The sequence below is a fragment of the Vombatus ursinus genome, unplaced genomic scaffold, assembly GCF_900497805.2.
Source record: "Vombatus ursinus unplaced genomic scaffold, bare-nosed wombat genome assembly UNPS02014903.1, whole genome shotgun sequence".
Lineage (NCBI taxonomy): Eukaryota > Metazoa > Chordata > Mammalia > Diprotodontia > Vombatidae > Vombatus > Vombatus ursinus.
In genome coordinates, this window is record NW_020954681.1 from 3,537,306 (window position 1) to 3,554,155 (window position 16,850).

At 42.8% G+C, this 16,850-nt stretch overlaps 2 pseudogenes; one reads left to right on the forward strand and one right to left on the reverse strand.

Moving 5' to 3' along the window:
- The first annotated feature begins 7,286 nt into the window (after positions 1 to 7,286).
- On the forward strand, positions 7,287 to 7,904 carry LOC114028944 (annotated as a pseudogene).
- A 3,330-nt stretch (positions 7,905 to 11,234) lies between these two features.
- LOC114028945 overlaps positions 11,235 to 16,850 on the reverse strand; it is a 135,344-nt pseudogene continuing 129,728 nt past the window's right edge.

Sequence of the window (16,850 nt, forward strand, 5' to 3'; positions counted from 1 at the left end):
GGGAATATTTTCCAAGGATGCAGGAAGGACTTACTAGGATGAGGTTGGGGAAAAACTAGTGGTCTGGGTTTGTCTGAAAGCACAAAAGAGAGTAATGGAAAATAAGGCTGGAAATCTATGTCAGAGCCAGGACAGAAAGGGGACTTTGAATGCCAGGTAGAGGAGTTGGTGTTCAATTACAGTGGTGATGGGGAGCCAATGAGGGATTTTTAGCAAAGGTGTGTCAGGGTCAGACTCCAGTGTGAGGAAGTTTCTTTGTGTGAAAGAAAGATGGTAGAAGGGAGAGGCTAGAGGCTCAACTTGGAGTCCTGCCATATTAATGGTGCTGGCTTTATCTGGGCCTAAAAGCAATCAGGAAGCATCAGCTCTGACTGAACACTTTGTTATTCCGAGATCTTATGCATGCAAGATATGAATGCCCTGGAGAATGGCCTCTGGCTAGCTGAGAGACGGCCTTTCATCACTTAGAACAGGAAACTTTCGGCAATGGCAGAAGGACGGACCAAGAGCATAGAGAACAGCAAGATGGATTTAAAAAGTGCCATTCAGTTAAGGGTTTGTCTTTTCATCAACTTCAAACAAAATCACTTTTCACGAAGTCTGGACAAGGACCCGACGCTTACAATATATGTGGAGTTCTGGTGACAACTTAGCAGGGGAACACTAAAGTTCATTTCAGTGAAATATTCCAGAAGACCTGGCTTCTAATCCTGATTGGGCAAACATTTCACCCCCTTACTGGCTCTCAGTTTCCCCATCTGTAAAATGAAAGAGGAAGGAGGTTTGAACTACAGCAGGAGTTCTTAATGGTTTTTGTGGCATGGATCCCTTTGGCTGCCTAGAGTATCTCTAAAGGTTATCAAATAAAATCCATACAATTAGAAAGAGAAACAATTACATGGAATGACAGTGATTAACGTATTTTTTAAATAGCGAAGGTCACAGGCACTAGGTTAAGAACCCTTGAACAAGATGTTCCCTAAGGCCCCTTCCAACGTTTAATTCTTTGCTCTTCTGACCTTCTTTCCTAAAACCTGGCACCCATAAAAGGGATATAGACATTCAACAAACGCGTCGCTATTGTTCTCTTTCCATCTCTGGAGTTCTCAAACGGGGATTTGTTAAGAAGCAAGATTCAGTTTTTTTTCTGCTGTCACTCAGTCTATATCCTTGTTGCCGTCATCTACCAGCTCCTCTCTCAAGCTCAGTACCAGGTCTATAGTCTCTCTACCTTAGTCCGTCCTTATCCTGGGCTACTCCCATGTTCAATTCCATGTGTTGTTAACTCCACTCTACCATGCCCACTCACAGAGAGCAGGGACTGTTTTTGTTTGCATTTTTTTTTTGTCCTGGTACTTACAGCATCTGGCATAACAGGTGCTTAATAAATGCTAACTGAATGAACAAACGAATCATATCTTAGATTTTATGGTAATCGAAAATCTTTCTACCTCTTTGATCTTGGATTCTGAAATTTTCCTCTCTGATCTCTGGTCTTATTATTCCTCAAGTTAATCTTCACCCTTATCCCATCATCCAGCATTCTTTGTTCTCAAAGTCCATTCACTCCATTTTCTGGCCTTACTCTTTCATTTGTGGTTTTGACACTAGTGTGCCATCTCAGCGACAGACTGTCCTCTAGCCTTGAATCCCTTCCTTTTCCCCTCTTCCTTCCAGCTAGCCCTTACCCCCTGCATCACTCCCACCACGTGTCCTCTCTGATCTGCCCTGGAACTGAGGCCCACTGCTAAAGTCACACACTGGTGCCGACTAAATCCACTACAAATGGCCATTATCGGGCCTGACATCGCCACCATTTTTGTCCTTCCTCTGCAGCCCATCTATCACGCTGCTGTGGATGTTGTTCCCAGCCTTCTTCTCTCTCTGTGAGCCTCCTGACAGCCCACCAGTGACAGCTCTCATCTGATGACCTCCCTACGTGACTAAGAATATAGAGAGCACCTATCCTAAGCCCCCTCATTTCTCCTTGAGAGCAGAGAATTGTGGCACTTTGTCCTGATAATCCTAGCTACAGTCAACAATATTCTTCCTAATCCCAGTCAACATAATAGTAAATGAATTCAGTTCTTATGCTATCCTTGATATTATGTTTTAGAAAAAGCCGACAATAACAAAATCCCTGTGGAAAGACCATAGGATTTTCCGGCAGTTCATACCCTAGGGAGCTAATGCTACTTGGCCTCTGCAATCCACTTCAGGCAATGATGAGCTTACCTTCCCATTTGGCCTGTCGTTGGAGAAAAGAGTATCTCTCTGTCTCTCTGTCTCTCCCTCTTCCTCTCCCTCTCCCTTTCTCTCTCTCTCTCCCTCTCTCCTTCTTTATCTTCCACTGAAAGGACTGAGCAGTGATCCAAGCAAGGTTCTAGGCCTCCCTGACAAAAACAAAAGGCAGCTGGGACTGGGGGGTGGCAGGGAGAGTTGTTCCTGTCCTATTAACTGCAGAATGTTCTGGATTCCCATGATGAGCCAAAGGAACTAACCACACATAAGTGAACACTTGTTAGGAGAAAACAAGGAGAAGTCCCAGATCTAGTCTGAATCCCATTAGTATAGATAATGAATCACCTGAAGTGGTCTCACATATTCCAATATGCACTATTCAAAGTTATCATTGCATAAAATGTTGTCATTGGTCCCAGCCCAATGGAAATATACAGTGTGAATCTGAATAACGTGATCACTTCATAGAATTCATTATTCACACTAATCTGAACCTAGTATAGTCATTTCAGTCAGGTGAGAAGAGGATGAGGCTACATAATGTAATAAGGCAAACATTTAGTAAATGCTTACTTTATGCAGAGATGCAATGTGTCATAACAAATACAGAGCCATCCTTGGAGTCAGAAAAACCTGGGTTCCGGTCCTGCCTCTGATACAAACTGTCAGTGTATCCTTAGACAAGTCACTTAACCTCTAAGTGCCTCCAGGCAATGTGAATGCTTCAAGTTTCAGGTGAGATGCTGATCTTCATCTGTAGTGGGAATTTTCACACTGGGATTGCTCCACTAATGAAATGACAGAACAATAAACAAACAAATGTACAATGGATCAAGGAGGGTTGGGGAAATGCAAAGACGAAAAAGGAGGACAGTGGAAGATGGCTGCTACTCTCATGGAACTCAAGGCCTAAGAGAGGAATACAGCAATTTGGAGAAGTGAGCCCTGGTAAAGAGAAAACTGGCACGACATATTCTTGTCTTCAAGTATTCAAAAGTTCACGATGTGAAAGAAGAACTCAATTTAGTTTCATTAGATAATAGATTTAGAGCTGGCAGCCACCTCAAGAGTAATCTAGTTCAATTTTCTCATTTTACAGATGAGGAAACTGAGTCAGAGAGAAGGGGAGTGACTTATACAAGGTCTCATAGTGTCATACTCAACATTTAACCTTTCTCTCTTCCTACCCTTCTCTTACACTTGAATATTTTCCACGTTTAATTTGTTTTGGGTAAATTGAAATTACTTCACCTTAGAAAGCTATGTGACCCTGAGTGAGTCACTTAACCTCTCTGCGCCTCAGTTTCAGAGATAATATTGTCCATCTGCTAGGTCAATCAAATGTGAAGTGTTTTGCTCATTACTACTTCTACTTCTTCTACTACTACTACTACCACCACTACCACCACCACCACCACTATTACCACCATACTATCATTATTATGCTGATTTGAGGCTTTCACTAAAGGTTGACTTATTCAGGGACAATGAGATGATTCCTATAATCGCAGGATTTTAGAGGTGGAACAGACCATTAAGTATTACCTAAGTCTAAAATCAGGATTTTACAAGGGAAAGCTTAAACGCTACTCCTTTGTGGACACACATCACCCTCAGTAGTATGTAAGCTTCTGGAGAGCAAGGGCCATCTCACTTCTGAATCCATACCCTCAATGCCTAGCGCAGAGTCATACTTGATTGATTGATGGAAGCCCAGCCTCGGGAGTCTCAGGCTAATGCTTTTTCTCCTGCTCCAGTTGACCTTTCTACTAATTGCTAAAATCCGTTAACAAACAGGAGACTCGTCTTGTGCTGTGCAGTCTATAACAAACAAGAGACAAAGCTGGATTCCAGATTGGATCTGGAGAAGGGCGAGCAGGCTGGCAGGCAGTTGGGAGCTGTGGCCTCCTCTGGCCCTGTACTATGGCAGAATGTTGCAATGTCAAGCCAAGGGAGGCTCTCAGGTGCAGAAACCCAGCTGGCACCAGGCCTGGTTTACGAGTGTTAAAACCTCCACAGTTTTGACATAGACACTGGGTAATTCCACCCATATCTGATTTTGTGGTTGCTGAATATCTCTTCAGAATAGCATCTATACTGGGGTCAGCTAGCAGCACTCCAGGCTATTCCCGATGCCTGAATGTTCTCTATTCCTATGTATGTGTATATGTGTACATATTACACATATGTGTACGGATGCATTGTCTAGAGTGCTCGTATATACATGTAAATACACACATATGCATTGTGTGTGCATCTGTGCGATCTTGTTCATCAACAGATTGTTCAAGTGTTTGCCTCCCCCTATTAGAATGTAAGCTCTTTGAGGGAAAGGGATGTATTTTCCCTTTCTTTGTGTCCGCAGTGCTTAACACATAGTAGGCACTTCAATGTTTACTGACAGACTGGGTAGTATCCATAGAGGGGCCAAATTAAGCTTGACATAAGGAAGGGCTTTCTAACAATGTGAACTGCCCAGAAATTTCATAGGCTGCCATGGGGGTGAGTCAGATACACACACATGTGTGTGCACACATAGAGACAAGCACATACATGTGCATGCACCCATGCCGTAGGTTTTCTAGCAAAATGTGGTTGACTGCTAATATTAATAACTTTGTTGTTATTCAGCCATTTTGCAGGCATGTCCAACTCTTTGGGACCTCATTTAAGGTTTTCTTGGCAAAGATACTGGAGTAGTTTGTCATTTCCTTCTCCAGCTCATTTTACAGATGAGGAAACTGACACAAACAGGGTGAAATGACTTGCCCAGGGTCACATAGCCAGTAAGTATCTGTGGCTGGATTTGAATTCAGGTCTTGCTGACTCCAGGCTCAGCACTCTATGCACTGTGCCACCTACCTGCCCTAATATTAACTAATTCAATGTGGTTAATAAGTATTGGTATTAATATTGAAAGTTCATAACATTAAGTGACATGCATCTAGTACTTTGTGCTCTGTAAAGTATTTCACACACACTATGTCATTGAAGCTTCAGAACAACCTGTGAGATTGTTAGTACAGGAATTATTTCAGTTTTATAGGTGGGGCTCAGAGAAATTAAGCAGTTTTGTATGAAACAATTATTTGTTCAAAATACTTTAGCAGAGTGCCTCACATATAGGTGGCACTATCACTGCCCTGCCCCCCACACACACTTACTTGCGGTCATGCTGCTATAAATGTTTGAGGTACAATTTGAATCCAGATCTTCTTGACCAGGAGCGGGGAACCTGTGGCCTCGAGGTCAAATGTGGCCCTCTAGGTCCTCAAGTGTGGCCCTTTACCTGAATCCAAACTTCCCAGAACAAATCCCCTTAATAAAAGGATCTCTTCTGTAAACTTTGGACTCAGTCAAAGGGCACCACTTGAGGACCTAGAGGGCCACATGTTGCCACAGGTTCCCCACTCCTGTTCTTGACTTTACATCAACTGCTCCTGGAGGTTGTAGGGAAGCTTCTTGTTTGGGTCTAGGAATAGTGGCCTCCCACCTCAGCTGTGATTCTGGAAATTTCCTGCCACATACATTGATTCAAATCCAAAGTGAGATGTAATAACAGCATAAGAGAGGCCAAGGAAGGAAAGCTTCTTCTAGCCTTGGAGGCAGGGCATGTGAAAAAGGGTGTATCTGAGGAAGTTCACCAGAAAGAGAGCTGGAAGAGACCTTGAACCTCAAGGGTGGGTATGATTTTAACAGCCCACAGAGTGAAAAAAAAGAGCACTGTGTCCAACTGCTGAGAAACGTGCTTGGGAAACCATAAATATTCCATCCGCCATAGAAACGCTTCCTCCTAGATCAGAAGATGAAATTTCCTTCCTTTTTGGCAGAGGTGGAAGACTACAGGTATGGGTCATTGCATGTGCTGTCAGATTTAGTTGACTTATTTGGTTAGTTTTGCTGAACTGTCCTTTTTATTTAAAAAAATTCTTTGCTATAAGGCACGGTCTTCTGAGGAGAGGGAGAAGGAATAGATTGGAAACGAAGGTAATGTTTGATGTGAAAATCAAACCATCAACCAAAACTAAGCCTAAAATCAAATAAAAGGCTCCCCTCCAACACTGAACCTATAAGGCGGGCTATAGTAGGTAGCCTTAGCAACAATAACTTTTGCTCTCAGAAAGAGGCTCCTGACCCTCCCCCCACTTCCGGGGCATTATGACATAGGCAGGGGGCGGAGTTACACTGGCAACTGGAGTTTGATCGTCCAGTAGTTCCGTTGGATTCACAGCTGGCCTCAACTCCTCAAGATGATTCGCTCCTAATCCTGTCCAGGTGCTTTCTCAGTGAATCCATTGTGCCTCTAAGGCTTGTGGGAGGGCATGAGCAGTCTCTAAGACCTCTACTAAGGGTTGGTGGGTGAGAAAGGACTGCTATTAGCTGAGGGGGAACTGGGGCCAGTTGTGGTGAGGCAGTGAGGCCCAGCCTCCATCCATTAGCTGACATTCCCACATATCTCCTGTGGGGGCACTGCTCCTTGGAGTGCCTGACTGGGGAGGAAGAGGTGTAGCTGAATCTGGTTTCCGGGCAGCTAGGTGGCTCAGTGGATAGAGCACCGGCCCTGAAGTCAGGAAGACCTGAGTTCAAATCTGGCCTCTGACACGTGATATTTTCTAGCTGTGTGACTGTGGGCAAGTCACTTAACTCCAACTACTACTACTAGAAGTGCTTTGGGAAGGGGAGGGGCAGAGGGAAGGGAGTGGCTAAGGCAGAAAGAGGTTGAGCTAAAAAGTCAGTAGAGGGTCCCTAACCGAGTGAGATTGTAACTCAATCCTATATTGGGGGCACTATACTCAGGAATGGGGACAGCTAGGTGGCCTGGAGTCAGGAAGATCAGACCACTCCAGTATCTTTACCAAGAAAACCCCATGGACTTCCTCCATGGGGTGACCTAGAGTTGGTAACAACCGAACAACAACATACTTAGGAATGCCGGGGGGGGGGGGGAGTAAGTGGGGGAGGAATAGACAAAAGTCAAGCTGAAATGGATTCCTAACCACCTACCTATTACCTGACAGAAGCTGTAGCCAAGGGCAGATACCACGATGTCATATGCCTATCTATTCAAGTATATCATCATTGGTGATAGCGGGGTGGGCAAATCGTGCCTATTGCTACAATTTACTGACAAGCAGTTTCAGCATGGGTACGACCCGACCATTGGTGTGGAGTTTGGGTCCTGCTTCATATCCATCGAGGGCAAGCCGATCAAGCTCCAGATCTGGGATACAGCCGGGCAGGAATTTTTCCACTCGCTCACACGATCCTATTACCGCGAAGCAGCTGGGGTCCTGCTGGTGTATGATATCACCCGCAGAAATTCCTTCAGTCACATGACCGCTTGGCTGGAAGAAGCTCGTCAGCATTCTGACTCCAAAGTGATTATCACGTTGATTGGCAACAAAAATGATCTGGAGAGCAGAAGACAAGTAACAAAGGAAGATGGAGCAGCTTTTGCCCGAAAACACGGACTTATGTTTATGGAAACTTCGACAAAGACAGGGTGCAATGTAGAAGAAGCCTTCGTCAATACAGCCAAGGAGATTTATGAAAAGATCCAAGAAGGAGTGTTTAACATGAGTGATCAGGCCAGTGGCATTAAAATAGGGCCTGAGTATTTCCGGGCTACCAGAGTGCAACGGTCTGGGAGAAGTTGCTGTTAAGCACATCTGGACTTAAAGAGAAGCCTGAGTGGGGCCAGGCAAGTTTGTCTGTCATCAGTAACTGTTTGTGAAGTGACTTTATGGCATAAAAATTTCATCCGAAAAGTTACTGTACAACTTTGAATAAAAGTTAACTTAAAGGAAATTGTCTCCATATATGTTTAGTCAATTGATGTGATTTTAAATGTTTCATGCCCTTGAAATATATTCAACACTAAAAGTCACCTGAATATTTGGTACCAACCAGTCAGTGTAGCAAGTTTTGTTTTTTGTGTTGTTTTTTTTTTTAAAGGCAATTGGGGTTAAGTGAGTTGCCCAGGGTCACACAGCTAGTGAGTGTTATGTGTCTGAGGCCGGATTTGAACTCAGGTCCTCCTGACTTCAGGGCCCGTGCTCTATCCACTGCACCACCTAGCTGCCCTTCAGTGAAGCAAGTTTTCCGAGCACCTCTGCTAACTTTATAAGACCTTGGCTTTACAGCCAGAAGGGATATCACATGTCATTAATCTAGTACCATAATTTTAAAGATGAGACGGAGAAGTCCAGAGAGGTTAAAGTCCCCCCCTCCTCCCCAAGAATAAAAACAGACATCAAGTGAAAAGATCAAAGCTGCCTACCCAGACCCCCTTGGTTCTAGACCCAGTGTGTTTCCCATCAAAGCATAGCTTGTATAACTTCTTCAAAAGTATATTGATTTTCAAGGTTTTGCTGTCTGCATAGATTGTTCAGTAAGCTGCTTAATTTTCCCTTTTTGAATTCTTTGACTCATTTGCATACATTCTAAACTGTTGAAATCTTGACAAAGACTCTGTATGCCTCCTGAAGCATTGCTGGGGACTGGGTAGAAACTGAATTAGAAACCTGGTAAACCTGTATGACACGTTTGTCATATTGTCACTATCCAAGTCCTAGGCAACCGCCCCTAGTCGGTACCTACAAGATCTATGTAGGGATGGGTGTGTTAACACACTTCAATGGCATGTGTTTTCTGTTCGTACGGTTTTCATAACACTCCTTGAGAAATGTTTTTGTTGTTTGCCTTTATGAATACTTTCTGTAAGAGTATAGTAAAGAGCTGCAAATAATAAGAGCCCAATGACCAAGTGCATTCAAGTGGCACCCAGAGGAATACATTTTCAAATGGTACGTTAAAAGGACTTTATCTTTTCTTTTAAAAAAATACTTTTATGGAGTTATTTAACTATAGGATTTCTAAGTGTGGATTTTTATGCAGGGTAATTTTTCAATCTGGGTATATAATAAACATGATACTTTCCAGTAGTAAACCTATAACCAATCCATTTAGCATTTAGAAAGTTGCTAGGAACCAGGAATTCAAAGAAAAAATGAGAAGCTCCTGCCATGAAGAAGCTGGCATTCTATTGGGGAATACATCATATATAAGCATGTATGTATGCACACATATATCAATAAGAGTGTGTACGTGTATATATATAGGCATGTATATGTGGATGCATATATGTATTTGTATGTATACATGCATATATATGCACACACACAGCTTTTGCTCTGTTAGGCACAGGAAATACCAGGATAAAATGAAAATAAGTTTCCTCGTTGGAGAAGCTTACATTATCTTAGGGAATACAACATCTGTAAACACATTTGCATGCACGTATACACTTGAACATATATATGTATGGGTGTTGTGCATGTGTAATAATCATATATGTATTGTACATTGTATGTATACACACAATGAAATGAGATAATATTTGTAAAGTGTTTACCACAGTGCCTAGCACATAATAGGTACTCAATAAATGCTTATTCCCTTCCTTTCCTTTCGTGTGTGTGTGTGTGCATACGCACAAACATACACACACACACACACAGACTGTAATTTGTGGAGGGAGTAACGAAGAAGAAGGATAAAGCAAGTTTCCCTCAAAGTGACACATAAGCTGGTCCTCAGAAGCCAGAAGCAATGGAATCCAACAACTTGCCCATTCTGGGTGGGGCATTGCAATAAACCCACCAGATGAAAAATTCTCCTAAAATTCACAAAGTGGAAAACCTTTGGTAATTTACTCAGTGTGGTCCTGTCATCTCTCCCCCGCCCCCAGCCCCCACATATACCTTGGCTTAAAATAAGGAATAGGGTGAAATAAAATCCTTCATACAAATATAAGAGGAAAATAATAATTCCAAGAAATCCTAGCAGTATCTTCAGGGTAAATGAAGCAGATAGCAGAGTAGGTGGCAGCCTGGGGATCTGGACAATTAAAGGGAGATAGGCCCAGCAGTTTGGGTAAGCGAAGGGATCACCAAGCTCAACATGGGTCACTGTGATGCTTTTAGGCTGCCACCTTCCATGTTCCTTTCCCAAGTAGAGCTCCTCAACAAGTATGTGAATAGATCGCTAACAGTGATTTCTTAGCCCCACAAGCTACCTTCCGTAGCCATAGGGCTGAGCAAAGGTGGGTGTCCACTTAGCTAGGTATGTTGGTGTTACAAAGTTTTTCCCTAGGCCAAGCCTAAACCTGCCTCTCCGAGGCCTGCTGTAGCTCCTGGTTCTTCTCTCTAGAGATAAGCAAAAAAAAAAAAAAAAAACCAAAACAAAGCAAACAAAAAAAACCCCACTAGATTTGGAGTCAGAAAGACCTTAGTCTTAACTCCAGTGCTACTCCTTATCACATGTGCAACTCCACTAGGCAATCCCCTCTGGGCCTTAGTTTCCTTATAGGTGAAATGAATGGGTTGGCCATGATGACCCGAGGCTTATTCCAGCTTTGAATCTATGAGTCTATGAAATCATTACAGAATTGACTGGGCTTTGAGCTTGAGTCACTCCCTGGCAGAGAATGAAATACTTGCCCCACGTGCTAGGTCAGGCCCTAGCCCAGTGCTGGCCAAGCAAGGCATGTTTTGTCACTGTTTCTTCAGTCAAAGAGTTGAAGGGGTAGGATTTGGGACAAGAACTGACTGAGGCTCAAGAATGCAGCCTTAAGAGTTTGACACTTGGGTCAGTCTATCAATGAGCATTTTTTTAATGCTGAGACTGACCGGGACAAGCATTCAGCTAGGCACCAGAGATACAGATAGAATAAATGCAACAATCCCCCCTCACAAAGTAACATTTTAAAAGAAGAGACAGTAAGTTTGTATAGAAACTTCTCTAGAATAAATATGAAAAATAAATATGAAAGGAATAAATTCCAAATAGTTCAATCCAAGGTCATTGAAGAGGGAATGCAGTAATAGGTGAAGGGAGCAGGAAAGACTTCACAGAGAAAGAGGGAAATGATTCCAGGATTCCAAAGATGCTTTGAAATGAAGGGAAGAAGAGGGAGCTCACTTCAGATGGCCTCAATTTTTCCAATAAAGAGGTGAATATTTTGGCTGAGAAAGAGGAGAAAGGGAGAGGTATGAGAAGCTTAAAGAAATAAAAGAATGTCTGAAAAGCTTTTATGGCGAATGAAGTAGGGAATAATTTAGGGAAGATTGCCTTTCTGTGGTGAGAGCCCACTCGAAGTTAGACAATTTGGATTTATAACATACCCAGTTAACACAATTGTGGAACTTCCTCCAGCTCTACTCAACAGCACATAAGTAAGAGAAGAGGAGGTAGACAGAGGAGAATAATACAGCACCAAGGTTTGGGAGGATATGAGGAGCAACAGGATATAGGGGCAAAGGATTTGAGAGTAGAGGGCAGGATAGAGTTGAATTTGCTAAATTTAGGGCCAAAATTAGAAAGGGAAGGGAATGAAGTCAGAACAGGGATGATGGCCTTAGAAACCACTGAGGGCTAGAGAGATCAGACCTCTCTGTAGGTGAAGAATGGATTTAGGAGGGGTAAGGGATAGGGAAACATGAGATGACAGAAGCTTATGATCAGATAGATCAAGGAATGTCAGGTTTTTTTCATTAGGGAAATAGAATATTTTATGGGGAGAGGCCAGATCAAGGTTATGACCATCTCTATGTGTGGCAGAGGAAGAGTGAAAAAATAAGCACTGGGACTTAAGATAGGTTAGGGAGGTTATAGGGGCATCATCATGAAAAATGAAGTTCTCTAGGTCAAGAGTTGGGAGGAAGAAGAAGTGGGTAAGCCATCCCTGAGAAAGGAGGGAGAATGGCTCAGAGACAGTACAGAGCAGCCAGCATCATCTGGAATAAGTGGAAAATGTTCACATTGCAAACTTTAAAGGGGAGGCCACTGAGGGATTGTGATAAGGACGAGTCTGCAATTGATGAAAGGCAGTGAGAAGAAGACTATTCCAACTCACCTCAGCCACAGGATTAGGGCATGGCTTAGGGTTAGGGTGAGTGAAAGCACAGACAATAGTGCAGAGGGGAGCTAGAGAAGTAATGTCATCAGTGGGGCACTACTGGTCTCTGTGAGGGAAAATATAGATGGAAGGATGAAGAGACAAAGAAGGCCAGGACGAAGACAAGTTCACCATGGAAGAGGAATCCCAGTGATCACAATGGAAGGGATGGGCAGGGTTGGAGTGCCATGTGGATGGGATAGTGTGAAGGAAGATAGGGATGAGAGAACCAGGGCTGGGGTGGGGGGCAGGGGGGGAGAGAGAGACATTAATCTTTCTCCTATGTGGCCTCTGTCTGATGTTCTTCTATCTCTCTAGCTAACCCTGACATCCTAATGAAAATAAAAATAACTCAAGCACAGAAAGTCTCATTAATGACACTGACTAAATACAAATTAATGGGATGCAAAATAATTTTGTCATTCCAGGTAAATAGAAAAAGCATAACAAATCTTTGTTTTCCTTTTCCTTTATTATCTTCGATTATACATAAACACTACCTAAATGAATTTGGGTGTTACATAATCATAGACTGTTGCTTGTCAATCTCGGGAACAGTTTAACATTTTTCAGCGTGCAGTGCCAATGATAGGTTTCAAGCACTAAGCCCAAATAAGTGGAACAACTCTGATCACAAAGTTCACACATGCAGCTGTGGACCTCTAACAGCCTCCACTGGCCAGGAGGGTCAAGGCCTTGCTCCTTAAAAAAAGTTTTCAAGGCCATCCAAAAACTGCCTCCAACCAGCCTTTCAGCCTCCCTGCAAATTACTCTCCTTTACACTCCATAGTCCAATGAAAAGAAACTATTTCTCCCTTTGTTGACCTCATGCCACCCATTCCTGCCTGTATTCCAGTGACCACAGGGTATATGTGGTATTTTGACTGTTTCAAATTCTTAAAGCCAGTCGAGAACCTAACCCTGGCCTCCTTGCTTCCAACAAGCATGATATAAACAGTGAACTGAAGGAGAAAGTCACATCATCCTAATCACTGACATATGTATTATACATACATATCTGTGCACATAAATATATATATATATATATATCCATGTATGTACCTTTCAGTATATTTCCATATCTTTATCTACACATCTATCCCTCTAAATCTATATTGTATTTAAACTTAGGACCGACCCTACCAGAATATCACCATTTTACATCCCCCCATCCCTGCCTTCACAATAAGGACAGCATAAACAGCTCGAATCTCTGCCAGTTGATTTTTTTTTTAACCATGCTTCATGGTCAGGCTCACAGGCCACTTCCTCCATGAAACGTGCTGCTTGATCTCCCCAGGTAGAAGTGATCTCTCTCCGCTCTGTATCCCCATATCCCTACACATTCATCACCTTCTAGTCACATTTGGTGCACAGGCTAAGTCATGTGCACAAACATTTATAGTACAAAAGAAGAAGGATAAGTGCACACAGTAGGTGCTTAATATGCATTAACTAAATATGACAGCCCAAAAGCATAAATGAAGAGTAGAGGGCCCTGAAAAGGAAGCAGTAATGTGTTCTGGCCTAATTTCTATGGGGAGGATTTTACATCCTACTTTCCATCATGCAAAGGACCTTTGGTAAATGAATCCAAACCAGTGATTTATTTCATTTGATTTGATAGAAAATGCATTGTCTTTTTCTACTCCTGTGCAGAAATCTTTCCTCCTGAATCACCAGCGTGAGCTACGGCTGCTGTCCTGTCACATTTTATCACCAAGCACCGCACAGAGGGCCTGACACAAGCAGCCCATCAGGGGCTACTTGGGAACAATTCCCTGAGCCATGCAATAATTCTGTCTTTCTCACTCCAAAACATGTCTGGCATACAAAAGAATCATATTTCATATTTATAATTTGGATATTCATGTCTTCCATGGAGCGATACCTTCATCATTTCAAAACAAGGTGCACTACGGGAGCTGTCAGAGAAGATGCTGTGAATGGCCGGGCTGACGTTGTGTGATGTGTGGCCCCCTATGTCTCGCCAGCGACTTCAATCAACCATTATATTACCTACCATGGGAAAGGAGATGACTGGGACATATTGTCCACAGGTGATTTTTCTTCTGAGGCAAAGATTAAAAAAAATCTTTTAAAGTACAAACATTGTATATTCAGGTGACATTGACTACAGTTCGAAACCCCTCCATCCTGATTTGCACCAGACTCAAAAAGTTTATGCAGAGAAAATCCAGATATCCTGGCAGGAGGCTCTTGAAAGGGCAATTATGGATGTCATCCCATGACCTTTAGCTATTTGGAATAGGGGTATAATATTGTGCCCCTCTGCATTCATTCCCCTTGCCACCTCCACAGCCCAACTTCCAAATAAACAATAGATATGCTAAAGGACAAATGTGCCCTGGGGGTCTCTGGACTGGATCTTTCTGATGACCACAAGTGCTCATACAGTTTTCCATTAAAAAAAAAAAAAACCTTTGGGAATGGGCAGCACTTTCAGAAGCAAGGTTATTTTGTTCCTGGACAACTCTAGTTGTAAGGAAATTTTTTCCTTATATAGAATCAAAATCTATCTCTCTTCAAATTTCTGCCATTGCTTCTAGTTTTGCTCTCTGGGGCCAAGCAGAAGAAGTCTAATCCCTCTTTCATATAACAATCCTTCAAGTATTGGGAGACTTCTATGTGACATCCCACCGCAGACACTTATTAGCTAGGTCACCTTCGGAAAGTCATTTAATCATTGTGTACCTCAGTCTACCCACCTGTTAAATGAGGAGGTTGCACCTGATGGGCTCTCAGGTCCCTCCCAGCCCTAAATCTCTAATACTGTGATAAATCCAATCTCACTAAAGCATCTATTCCCTCATCTCTGAATCTTATACATCATGGCCTCCAGGCTTTTCCCCATTCTCATTGCCCTCCTTGGAATACTTCTGTTTATTCACTTCTTTCCTAAAGTCTGATGCCCAGAAATGAACAGAAATGATCCTACGGCCTATTTGATACCTTCAGGATTAGTAATTTCATCAGGGAGGGCACTGCTTCCACCAATACAGATCACATTGGGTATCTATTACTCTCTAGCAAAGTCCTACAGCGTTTTTGGACTCCAAGAGGTCAAGTGACTTGCCCAGGGTCCATAGCTATTAAGTGTCAGAAGAAGGATGTGAACCCACATCTTTCTGATTCAATGGCTTGTACTTAGCTAGGTCCCAATTAATGCCAATAATGAATCCTTGAATGAATTACTTGAATTCACACTATATATTTCCATTGGACTGGAACCAATTAACATATTTTACATAATTATAACTTTGAATAGTATGAATTCCAGTCTATGCAACCACTTCATGGGATTCATTATCTGCACTAGTTGGGGCCTAATTGTAATCAAATTTATTGGTTTGAGGTAGATTTGAAAAGAAAAATTCTAGATAAATCATATATTAGAAAACATTAGAATGTCTTTTGAGTCATTACTCAGTCGTGTTCGACTCTTTGTGACTCCATTTGGAGTTTTCTTGGCAGAGATGCTGGAATGGTTTGCCATTTCCTTCTCCAGTTCATTTTACAGATGAGGAAACTGAGGCAAACAGGGTACAATGACTTGCCCAGGGTCACACAGCTACTAAGTGTTAGAGGCCACATTTGAACTCAGGAAGATGAGTCCTCCTAGCTCCAGGCCCAGCACTCTATCCATTGCAACACCACCTAGCTGCCCCACTAGAATGCTAAATCAATTTAAAGTAACTGTGACCTCCAAATGAATGGCTCTCCTACTGGTTTTCAGGGGCAGAGTTTCCCCCGACCATTTAACCAATGTTGGGGAATGGACAGCTAAAACCACATGTGTACAATTTATAGGGAATTAATCCCGGTTCTGTTGGAAGAGACTCCAGAGGTCACTGAGCTTAACCTGAACAAGTTGCCCGCGGCCTCTGCCCTTCTCCTCAGTCACTTATCCCCAAATCTTCAGTTTCTCTCTCAGAACTTCACAATCCCTATAGAATGTGTTTTAGGTTCCTTCCAGGAGCACAATTTGTCCCCAGTGAATCACCAGAAGTGGATATTGGGTATTAGAAGTGGCAATTGGGTTTAGAACCTACATTCTTGGCACTGGAAGAATCACATGTGAGTGTCCATTGACCTCAGTAGGTCACTAGAACCTTTATTCTCCAGCCATATATACTTACTGAATATGAGTTTCCCCAGTCCTCCCATCTTACTGAATATTCTCACTGCTAGTTGCCATTGCAAAGTGCTTGTTTACTGGCCCTGATCACTGCCCTGGAGACTTTCCAGTAAGGATTTCTTTTTCAAAAATAAATGGTGTTTCCCATCTTTGTGTACACAATCTGGTGCTATTAGCTGAGGGGGCTCAGTACCTGCTCCCTCCTGGGCATCTAACAAAGAGGCTACATCTATGCACTCCTTTCCTATCCCCAGAGGGCAACGAAGGACCAACAACAGTAAGCCGCCAGGGGCCTGGGTTCCCTAGCTTTGTTTCCCTCTTTGACGTCAACCACAGCCTGACTTCTTCTTCCCCATCTTCTCTTTTCATTTCACAGTCCTTCCATTTTCAGGGGCCTTGCAAGCTTACAAGTTTCACAATGCTTTTGCTTTTTTCCCTTTTTTCTATCCTTGTGTCTGGGGGTTCAAAGCCACTAGTCTGTGAAATCTCCTC